The 10,869-nt window shown below is 33.9% G+C and overlaps 1 non-coding gene across 1 annotated transcript; it reads left to right on the forward strand.

Moving 5' to 3' along the window:
* The first annotated feature begins 943 nt into the window (after positions 1-943).
* On the forward strand, positions 944-1,014 carry Trnag-gcc. The gene has a single exon. It is a non-coding gene; the product is annotated as a tRNA-Gly (tRNA).
* Positions 1,015-10,869: the final 9,855 nt, after the last annotated feature.

Genomic DNA, 10,869 nt, shown 5'->3' on the forward strand with positions numbered 1-10,869 from the left:
ATGTGCGATGTCACGTTTAAAACTATTACATCTTTCGACTCAATAAACTGCAAAACGGTTTTCATTTACATTCGACTGCCGTCCGACGTTGTATGAGCTATAAATCGCTACTGCGACTCCATTCTGCAACCTTCTACCAATAAACATAGTGACGTACACCCTAAACACAACATTCATTGCTCGCTTTACATCGATACATTTATACATATCAGTTTAAACAAAGCAATGGATGCGGAATGCTAGATAATAACGCGATGATGTCGTGGTATTAGACGATAAATTGGACCCTTTCAGTTTATCGCTGATCGGAAAGAAACAATATGAAGAGAATCCGACTTATGGTGAACGCCCAGTATAGAATTGTAAGAATAATTTAGCTTACGATAAAAACGTAGTTTGACCCGAATAGTATTAAATAATACATTTCAATTTAAATCTCTTGAGAAAATGGATTCAAAGGGCAGAGAATTGTGTTGAACATTCATAGTCCAAGCTGCTCAATGATAAGCATGGTATCTATGGTAAAAGGAGACATTTTGGAAACGTATAGTAGCGATTAAAAAGACGTCGCGTGTTTATTACCAGTTCAAACAGTTCAAACAGTTCAACAGTTAGTTTTATATAGGTACAAGTACCTACACTTACGCCAGATTATTTTTAATCTGGGATTGTGGATTAATTATAGGGTTGAGGCGTTAAGAACGTCAACAGAAAAGATCAAAAATCATTTATTTATGTAGATAACACAGTGTACATTTATCAGAAAAGAAATATGTACTGAATGCTTCTATTTTTACATTAACTGTTGTGAAAAAAAATGTGAACATGTACTATGAACAATTTGATGTTTTAGTATTGAACAAGAAAATAATCTCATATTCAAATTAATCCTGTTTACTGAATGGTATGCAATATATTAAACTATTTTAACAACCATATATAAGCATCGGTGGTTCAGTGGTAGAATGCTCGCCTGCCACGCGGGCGGCCCGGGTTCGATTCCCGGCCGATGCAATACATTTTTCTTTTTTTATAATATGTATTTTATATTATTGATATAAACTAATAGTATTAACTTATATATTCCTTCGAGCAAATACGTAATAAAAAATACGCATTAAATTATACAAAATTAAATTGCAAATACTCACTAAAATGACGGCAAGCAAAGGGAAAACTGTTTTTTTAAACTACTTATTATGTAATTAACGTATAACCTTTATTTGACAATCAATATAGTTGGGAAATAAAACTAAATAGTCATTATTATAACTGGCAATGAAAAAACCTACAAAATTCACTATTACATAACTGAAATCGAACTAACAATTCAATAGTGCGGTCATTGGTTAGTGTCGAACCACCACATTATTCGTTATCTATCGCCATCTGGATTTAGCTATAACATTCCCTTATACTGATCAACCAGTTACTAACATAATTTTTTTCTGTAACAAGCAAACATACAGAACGATCAGCTAGTGATAAGTGCCATAGGTAATCACATAGAAGGCTCGCAAGTGCGTTGCCGGTAAGAATTTGTACTTTTTTTGAAGGACTCTAAGTCGGCCGGCAACGCACTCGCGAGCCCTCTGGCATCAAGAGTCGGCATTTATCTACGGTAACTGATGTTGAACACATACACTAATTTGTGTACCTACGGAAAAAGGCCTCCCCCATTCTCCTCCATTTTTCTTTATTCTATACTAATTTCGTCCAGGTCTTTCCAGCTATTTCCATGATTTCATCGGTCCACCTTTTAAATTGCCCACCCCTTTTTCTTTTATGGCCTCTTGGTAAGCAAATATTAAGACAAAAAAAATCGGTGCTCATTGTAAATCAATTTTTACATACCATAGTAAATATCAAAGTTTATCTTTCACAGCAGCGCTAACTTAACCGAACAATAAATCTAAAACTATTCTCTCAGAAATTGAAAAGCTATTTTACTGATAACATATGGTAACTAAGGCGGGGATTACGAGTATAATGCACGTTATTAATGCACGAACATTATAAAATCTGCCGCGATTGGATTAGAGTTATAAATTTTATTCAAGTTCAGAATTGAACCAGTTCTTTGTTTTAAATGAATGAACCTCTATTTAAGTAAAGTTCCTACATATCAATTAATATATGTACGGCGATGAATTGTATATCTTCTTAAAATCTCTTTGCAAAGGTTGGTGATCATCATGGCTAGTATAATTTTGAATGCCGCGATTCTTAACAATACCTTGTTTTGCTTTAGTCGAACGACTGTCTAAAGTTTATCAAGGCCTGCGTCTGCGGCCAGGTATGATTAGTTGACGGAGATCGTATTTTTAATATTACGTAAATATTGTAGTGATATCTAATTAATCACAATATTAGACTATTTACATGTTTTCCCACGCAGTTTAGCGCTAATTTCGTCTTCCAGATGAGACCAGAGTTTCTTAATTTAAGCCCGTACGCCACATTAAACCAATTTCAAAAGCGTTATTTGAAAACAAATGCTATTAAGGTGGAGATGTTTCATGATAATCATGAAACATCTCAAACTTAATGTCATATATTATGTCATACATATTTGTTGCCTCATTTAATTAATGTAATATAGTTTTTAGATTTAAATATGAGAGATAAGATAATATTGGATTAGAAAAGCAAGATACAGATCTTTGTGAATTATCGTTAACGTAATAATATATTTTAGTGATGATGAAGTAGCGATAAATTAATATAAGAATTGGCTATCATGATAATATGACTCATAATGTATGTAACTTTCATGTATAATTCCTTTTAAGACAAATTCGCACGCCATTATGTGGTGCATGCGAATTTCAGATTGTACCACCATAACATTTTTGTACCATATCCTTGCAATAAATTTTTACTATACTAATATTATTTGAAACTGTCTTTTATTAACATAACTTTTACACATATAAAGTGAACACTTTTTTTACGGATTGAAGCTTAATTTATAAACTTAAAATTTTTTTTTTCCGACGTTTCGCGTGCTTTACAGCGTGCGTGGTCAAGGTCACTGAAGATAAAAGGTGTTGAATGACAAAAAGTATCACAGCTGTATAAAAGTTGTATTATCTGTATTTATTTCCCCGGAGTTGATATTGACTAAAAGATGAAGGGTTTTTGCAGAAATGACTAACGGTGTCCTCTATTGTCTTGATATTTTAATTTATAACACATATGGACACCCATTTTAGTAGGTCCGTTACCGGCCTTTGAAAGTCCTATGCTGTTTTTTTAAACTATATGAGGTCGTATTTCACAGCAAAAGAAAATGTCTTGTAAAGTGAAGCATGAAATACTCCAAATTTTGAGTAAAATATATCTTTAAATTTAATAAAAAAAAATTAAAAAGCCGCTGTCTATCTGCATTGTGGTGAACTGCATTTATTCCACCGGTTAAAGTCCATAAAATACTAATACAAAACTACACTCTAACGATAGTAATTAAGAAACTGCACAGTGCTTAGCGAGACGGCCTTAATTGCCGTTTTTGTGAAAAATAATAACTTTTCACCTAAAAATGGGAGATTGTGTGAATTTATTGCACCCACACACGAATATAAGGAAAAACTAACAATGTGACGGGGAAAATATGAGAGTCATTGTTTGAACCATTTGGAACAATGAGTGCGACCATGTTTGTGGATGGGAATTTTCTTTTAAACTTATTAAAACGTGGAATATATTTTCAGGACTATTCATTTCGATATGACCTTTGTGAGAACGATTTAGGTTTAATGTATATTTATTACTAATTAAAAATCTTTTTTTTTTATAGAACAAGGGGCAAACGGGCAGGAGGCTCACCTGATGTTAAGTGATACCGCCGCCCATGGACACTCTTGATGCTAGAGGGTGCGTTGCGGGCCTTTTAAGAATGTGTACGCTCTTTTCTTGAAGGACCCTAAGTCGAATTGGTTCGGAAATACTTCAGGGGGCAGCTGGTTCCACAAAATGGTGGTGCGCGGCAAAAACTACCTCTAAAAACGTGCAGTTGTGGAACGGCGGACGTCGAGGAGATACGAGTGGAATTTCGTATTCATTAATTAAAAAATTAAATTATTCTATGGCCTGCGACCACTACCCTATTTGTGCGGCTCGTAGCTTCATTTGCCCTATGCTCTTAAAAAAACCTGAAAACTTTTTTTTAATATCGGCAAAGCAAGAGTATCACCTGAAGTTACGTGATAGCCCATGGACTCTCACATTCCACAAAGAATATACACTAATTAATTATTCACGGTTTCATTTTTCATTCATTTTATTCATTTTGGTACTTTCTTCTTGTTGAAAGTCGAATTCGTTCGGAAATACTCCAATAGACAGCTGGTTCCACATAGATACACCACACCAACCCTTTTTACTTAACGACGCGTTGTACTTATAAAAAATATGTTATTAAGGCCTGGTACCGTTGCAATTTAATTTTATAATAAAGCTATGTAAATTTTGTAACTGATGCAAATTCTAACCCTTGCCAATAAATTTACATATTCCTACGTAGCCCACATGTGTACCCAACGATTGTTATGATACGCGCAACGTCGCGGTTATAACTAGTTTAAAATAGACAATAATGAAGCAGAGTTTGACCCAGTTATCATGCAACGGTATAAATTGTAGTAATTAATAAATTAGTCTGATTACGAACCAGCCGCAACTCTGAAAGGGGTTGTGGCTTAATTAACAAATTCGGCATTTTGTCACGTACTAGTAAATTTTATTAAATTTTTACGTTACGTTGATTGTTAAGATGAAATGAAAAATTATTTTAATTGCACATTTTAAACACCTTATGATTGCAAAAAAAAATATTAATAGTAATAACCACACCCAACAACACAACTTTTTAGTATCACTTAACATCAGGTGAGCGTCTTTGCCTTCTGCATTAGTATATTTCACCATGCCTCCTGCTGATAGAGGACAAATCTGTGTTTTTAATTTATTTTATTATTCTGTATTACTCGGGATGTCATATGGAACATGGTGTAATAGTTGCAGCTCCTTGCAAACATTGTGTAAAAAAAACTTGGCGATTAAAAAGAGTGGCGGAGAGTTTATTGCCAGTTCTTCTCTTCCGTTCTACGCCCTTGATTTGAGAACTGGCCGTAAATGTAAAATTAGAATCATTTTATATTTCTTCTCTTTTTTTGACGTTCATAAGTGTACATTATGTTACCTATATGAATAAATTATTTTTGACTTTGTAACATAAAAAAAAACACGTGTTGCACTCTGGGGATGCATTTTTTATCTAATCTCAACTTTCATCTTACGCATTAACAATTATTATTATTTTTTTCATTTATGCAGTATTTTTTTTTTGTGGGCGGCGGGCAGTGGTGCACGGTGGCGGGAGAGTGACATGATTCTTTCCCCCACTTCCTTGTTTAATCCTCAAGAAGTTTGCCGGTATGTGTAGGTCTTCGAGGGGAAGGTTTTTACAGGTTGATGATAACGATACGAGAGGATGGCTTAGGTGATTTGGCCGTTTGTATCATGGATGGTGAAGTGGGTTGGCCTCGTTCATACCTGAACCAAATCTAGGAGGTCCTAGAGAAAGTTAAAAAGTTAGTGAATTAGGAAAGTTGAAGTGAGAGAGGTATGTCAGGACTGTAGAAAGTGGAGGTCCCTGGTCTATGCCTACTTCGTCAGGAAATAGGCGTGGTGATATCAAAAAATAAATATTTCATTACACTTTCTCATGTCTGATATTATTTTTCTCTAATGAAGATTATCAGCCCTTTTGCTTGCAGTCTTCGACATTTTGAATCTAAAGCCGGCTTTTTGACGTGGTCTTCCTGCACCGTACGAATAAATGGTAAATCTTAAAAGCTTAAAACTCGCGAGCCTTCTGGCATTTATAGTATCCATGAATAATTAAGATTATGTGAGCCTCCTTCTTGTATGCCGCATTTTCCATAAATAAAAAAAAAAAACAAAAATGTCCATTGGTGCTCAACCGGCGTTCAATCCTACGACCTCAGGGATGGGAGTCGTTGAAGCCACAATGACACTGCTCTCATCGTTCAATGATTAAACATCATTTTGGAGAAACACTTCCACAAATTGACTGCCATATGCAACACTAGAGTCCACTCCTTCACATATTAAAGTACTAAACAAAACTTTATACTACACTATTACTTCTACTACAATCTCAGCACGAGTTTTTCGTAGCAACTTGCTACGGCAATCGCTAGGATATCTATGTCTACCTATGCTATGTATATTATAATAACGGACCAAGGAAAAGGAACGTACGCCTAATTATTTGACAACATATATATTTTCATTACTGAATTTTTTTCTATGTCCAAATGTAAATCTAAAATACGCCATTATCCGAATATTGTCGAGTCGAAATCTTTATTTAAATACGTTCTTTAATTTGACGGGAGAGTTTACTGTATCGACGGGATGGACATAAATGTTCGAGATTTACGAAAACCATGATCATTTTGTAACAATTGTAATTGTACAAATGTTAAAAATTCGTTCTTTAATTTGACGGGAGAGTTTACTGTATCGACGGGATGGACATAAATGTTCGAGATTTACGAAAACCATGATCATTTTGTAACAATTGTAATTGTACAAATGTTAAAAATTATTGTAAATTGTACCGAAACTTTACAATATTTTTTTGCCAAATACATAATCTCGTCTGATTTAATATTCGAATTTTAAATTTGGTATATCTCCTAATAGTGTGCAAGAATTCTTATTTAAACCCAGCAACATTGTTTACAGTACTGTCGCATTCAAAACGAGTTTCCTAAATTGAATTCTTTAAACAACGTCACTTTTACGAGGCACGTGGGTCTCATGTCTTTACGAGGCCTTAAAAGGCGCCAAAGAGCTTCCACTTAAATTTATATAATACCTACTTAGTGTTATTAAGTAGAGAGCAACTTTGAAGCCACTCATCGTATGTACAGTCACGTTGTTAATGTTTTAATAAATTCTCGGATGCTAATGAATGAAAATTTCGGTATTATATTGAAATTTGTTGACAATAGCTTGTTCGAGCGTTCCCCTACTTACTCGAGTTTCGCTTTGTGAGAGATTTGCGTTGTTCTATAGACTAGGTAACGCAACTGACTTTGTGTGGTTTTATTTTAAGATTATAAGCATTTTGTGTACAAATTGTTCGCTTCTACGGCTGTGATTATTTTCGATAGCGCATATACCGAAGAAAAAAATTAATGTTCGTAAATTTTATGAAATTCAATTTAGCTAACAGTGGTGTACGCCAGGGTGAAACTCTCGCACCCAAATTATTTATAACAGATATAAACAAAGAAATCCAGTGTCAAATTCGCATCGCTCCATTTAATTTTCTTATAAACTGGAAATATGAACATCAGTCAGTTACAATTATGTATCGATCTTTATTTTATACCAGATACGTATAATCGTTTCGTAAATTATTACGTTGGCCATGAATATATCTATATTTGGAATAAATACGAACTATGTATAATACTTAAATAATTTTAGGAACTATACCTTGACTTTAAATGTGATTTATGGAGTGTTTAATATAAGGGTTTCTACGATAGCTTCAGTTATACGGAAACACGGATCGTATTGTGTCTATGTGATTAGACTAGAAATTGACTTGACCAATCATAATCAAACGAACCGAGCCATCGTTTTGTATTACGTTTTATATGACTTTTACAAACGACTACAATGCAATATATATAGATAATATGGAATTGATCTTTTGGGAATATTAAACCACCTAATAGACGATTTGTGATATATGGAAATAAGACTTTAGTGTGACCATTAGCTTAAACTTGATGAATGACGATGAAACTAATATGTTGCCTGCTCTCATACATTCATAGATTACATCGCTAAGGATGTCAAGGGATTTCCTAGTCGAAATATAAACACCGCCTAGTCTTACATTCGGCTTATCTCTAATTAAGCGATACAAGGCGACCGTGAAGCGTCGTTATGCTCCAATAAAACTCGCGATAAATTTTATTATCCCCCTTCCCCCCTCGCCCTAGTCCCTTTACTTCCCTCTCCGAATATCTGTGATAACGCTGATCGCGCTCCCCTGAGACGTCTTTATGATCTTAATATCGACTGACAAGGTTTATTTACACAAGTCGGAGGGATTTTTAAACGTACTTAATACAGCTTTTAGGATTTCATGTTCTCTGATTTTGTAGGATCTTTTTATTACCAGTATGACCAATTACATAGCCTTTGAGCTAAGAATGTTGATTTGTTGTATACAAATAGGGAATTAAGTTCAAAATCGATATCGGAAGGATACTTTTATCTATGTTTATTAGGAAAGCATTGTGACGAAGCGGTATCTCTTGAACTGTACTAGGCACAGAAAACTGAGCAGGAAAAATAATTTTGAAACAAAAGCAAAAAATGCCTGCCCATAAATAGGTAAAATCCTTAAAATTAAAGTATATTTTTAAGGAGTCCAAACGAGCCGACTCGCTTGATAATAAGAGAACCAAATTCATTAATCGTATATTTGATTTTATGGAAGTATGTGATGTTTGAGTTAAAAAATCATAAATAAGAATAATAAAGCCCGTTTAATTTCCAATCGAGACAAAAAGATAATATACAGCTTATATTTTCTACATTGTGTACATTATTTTATTTATCTTTATATATATCATGGCTAAATTTAGTATCGTCGATCGGAACAACTTCGCGGGTGAAGGCTTCCTCCAGCTTCTTCCAACTGACTCTGTCCATGGCTTTCTTTCTCCATTCGCTTCCTGTTACCGCTTCTATTTCTTCTATACACCTTTTCTTGTCATAAATATATCCTTGTAATAATATGTTTTCCTTTTTCCACTATAATTCGCATTGACTATAATAAACAGAATACAATATAAATTCCCTAACTTTTCACCCCTAACTATTGTTTATAGTTTTATTTTTATTCAATCATGACAAGTATTATGGAACCAAAAGTTAATTAAGTTACAACATATTAGCTTCGCCGATAGCTGTTACTAGCGATTTGATTAAATATCGTATAATTTAAGATTTGTTGAAAAATCAGAATTTGGCGTCATATAATAATTTTCGTTCTGTAAAACACTGTATTGTCCTGCTCATCTCACTCGAACTTCGTACATATTATGTTTGTTTCATTATCTTTTGCGATCTTATTATCGCGCCACTGAGACGAGAACACTACGCGCCAGCTCTCTTATATTACGCCCGAACCCAATAATTAATCTATAATCTCAGATTGAAAAAAATATAACAAATTGCGTTTTAATTATTTTTAAACTGGAAGGTGACTGGACTGGGGAAGTTAAAATCATAAAATAGAATATTGGCTCAGTTGAACTGTCATTTTCATACATATACAGGTCTATCCACAAACACCGATTTGACCTGCCATGGATAGCTTGCATCGACAGATGACTATTACAATCCGTCTATTGGTTATTGGCACCCTATGGATAAATATGTCTATCTCATACGGTCAAAAATGGATTGAGATTAGTTATTGAGTTTGGGCGTTAATAATATCATAATTACCACGAGTAGTACAAACACTATACTTAAAACTTTCCCAATTATATTATTTGTAATAATATAATAATAGTGCAATTTAAACGAAATATATTATGTTTTATGATTTTGTTAAAAGTTATACAGGCATGTGATTAATTTTGTGTAATACTAGAGAAATTTATCTAGAACATATAAAACATAGACAATTCCATCATTATCGAAATAATATTTAGATACAGTTTAGATTACACTTGAAAAAAAAAATATTAATTTTAGTACAACTACTAGTTTTCCGTTTTTATAATATTTATTGGCATAGATAATGTTCGGCTCTTACAACGAATAAATACACTTAGGCCCAGATGAACAGATACTTTTTCTATTTGTTTTCTGGCACTAGTTCCAGCGCTCATGAACACACACTCTCGAAAAAAAAATACGTTTATTTTGGAACATAGGATCATAATGGTATCACTTATTCCACGTCATTAAATTCCAGCCTGTTGGCATCCCTACTCATCGGCAAAGAAGACAGAGGGTGTTGGCCGAGAGAAAAAGCCGGCGTAAAAAACGCTCGGTACTCTTTTTAAAGAACTCTCCTGAACCTTCTATGAATTAAAAATATTGTTAACATTGATACCTTTGATTTGACAAACGCAAACTAAAAATTGGCAAAAGTTAATCATTCCACCAAGTAAGTAGATACATCATAAAGTGATTTTGAACGAAGTAACGCTTTGACAACAAACTTTAATATGATTCCGTGAAGGTTTAGCTATCACGCAGCTATACTCAATCACTGTCCGATTGTTTGTTAGTTTTTAACGGCTGACTGAAACACCATCAATATTCTTAAACTGGTTGGTTCTTAGTAGATTCTCTTTACAATAATATTTGCTTATAAATAAGATGTTCTTAAAGAGGTTTATGCTCTCTAGATCCTGGCTGCATCCCTCATTCATGGTCATGTCTTTCCATGTGCAGGTAAAACTCTCGTACGTAAAAAGAAAATCGTTAGAGTAATAGTCAATCCAAAAACCGTGTCTTCTTCTTCTATCTTCTATAATCAATGCCTTTATTGCTGTATTTACATATTAGGTACATAAAAATGTGAAATACTAAAAACATCTTCTTTTATTTGCTATATTTTAAAGTTATTTTGTGTTTGTAGATTGGCTCAATAAATAGGCCGGCAACGCACTCGCGAGCCCAATATCAGGTGAGCCACCTGTCCGTTTGCACCCTGTTCTATAAAAATAAATGTGTACTAAGAGTTAGCGAAGCTTTCTCGTCACCTGGTAGGCGAACCATTACTTCACCTGG

Source organism: Pieris rapae, chromosome 12 (genome assembly GCF_905147795.1).
Source record: "Pieris rapae chromosome 12, ilPieRapa1.1, whole genome shotgun sequence".
NCBI classification, from domain to species: Eukaryota; Metazoa; Arthropoda; class Insecta; order Lepidoptera; family Pieridae; genus Pieris; species Pieris rapae.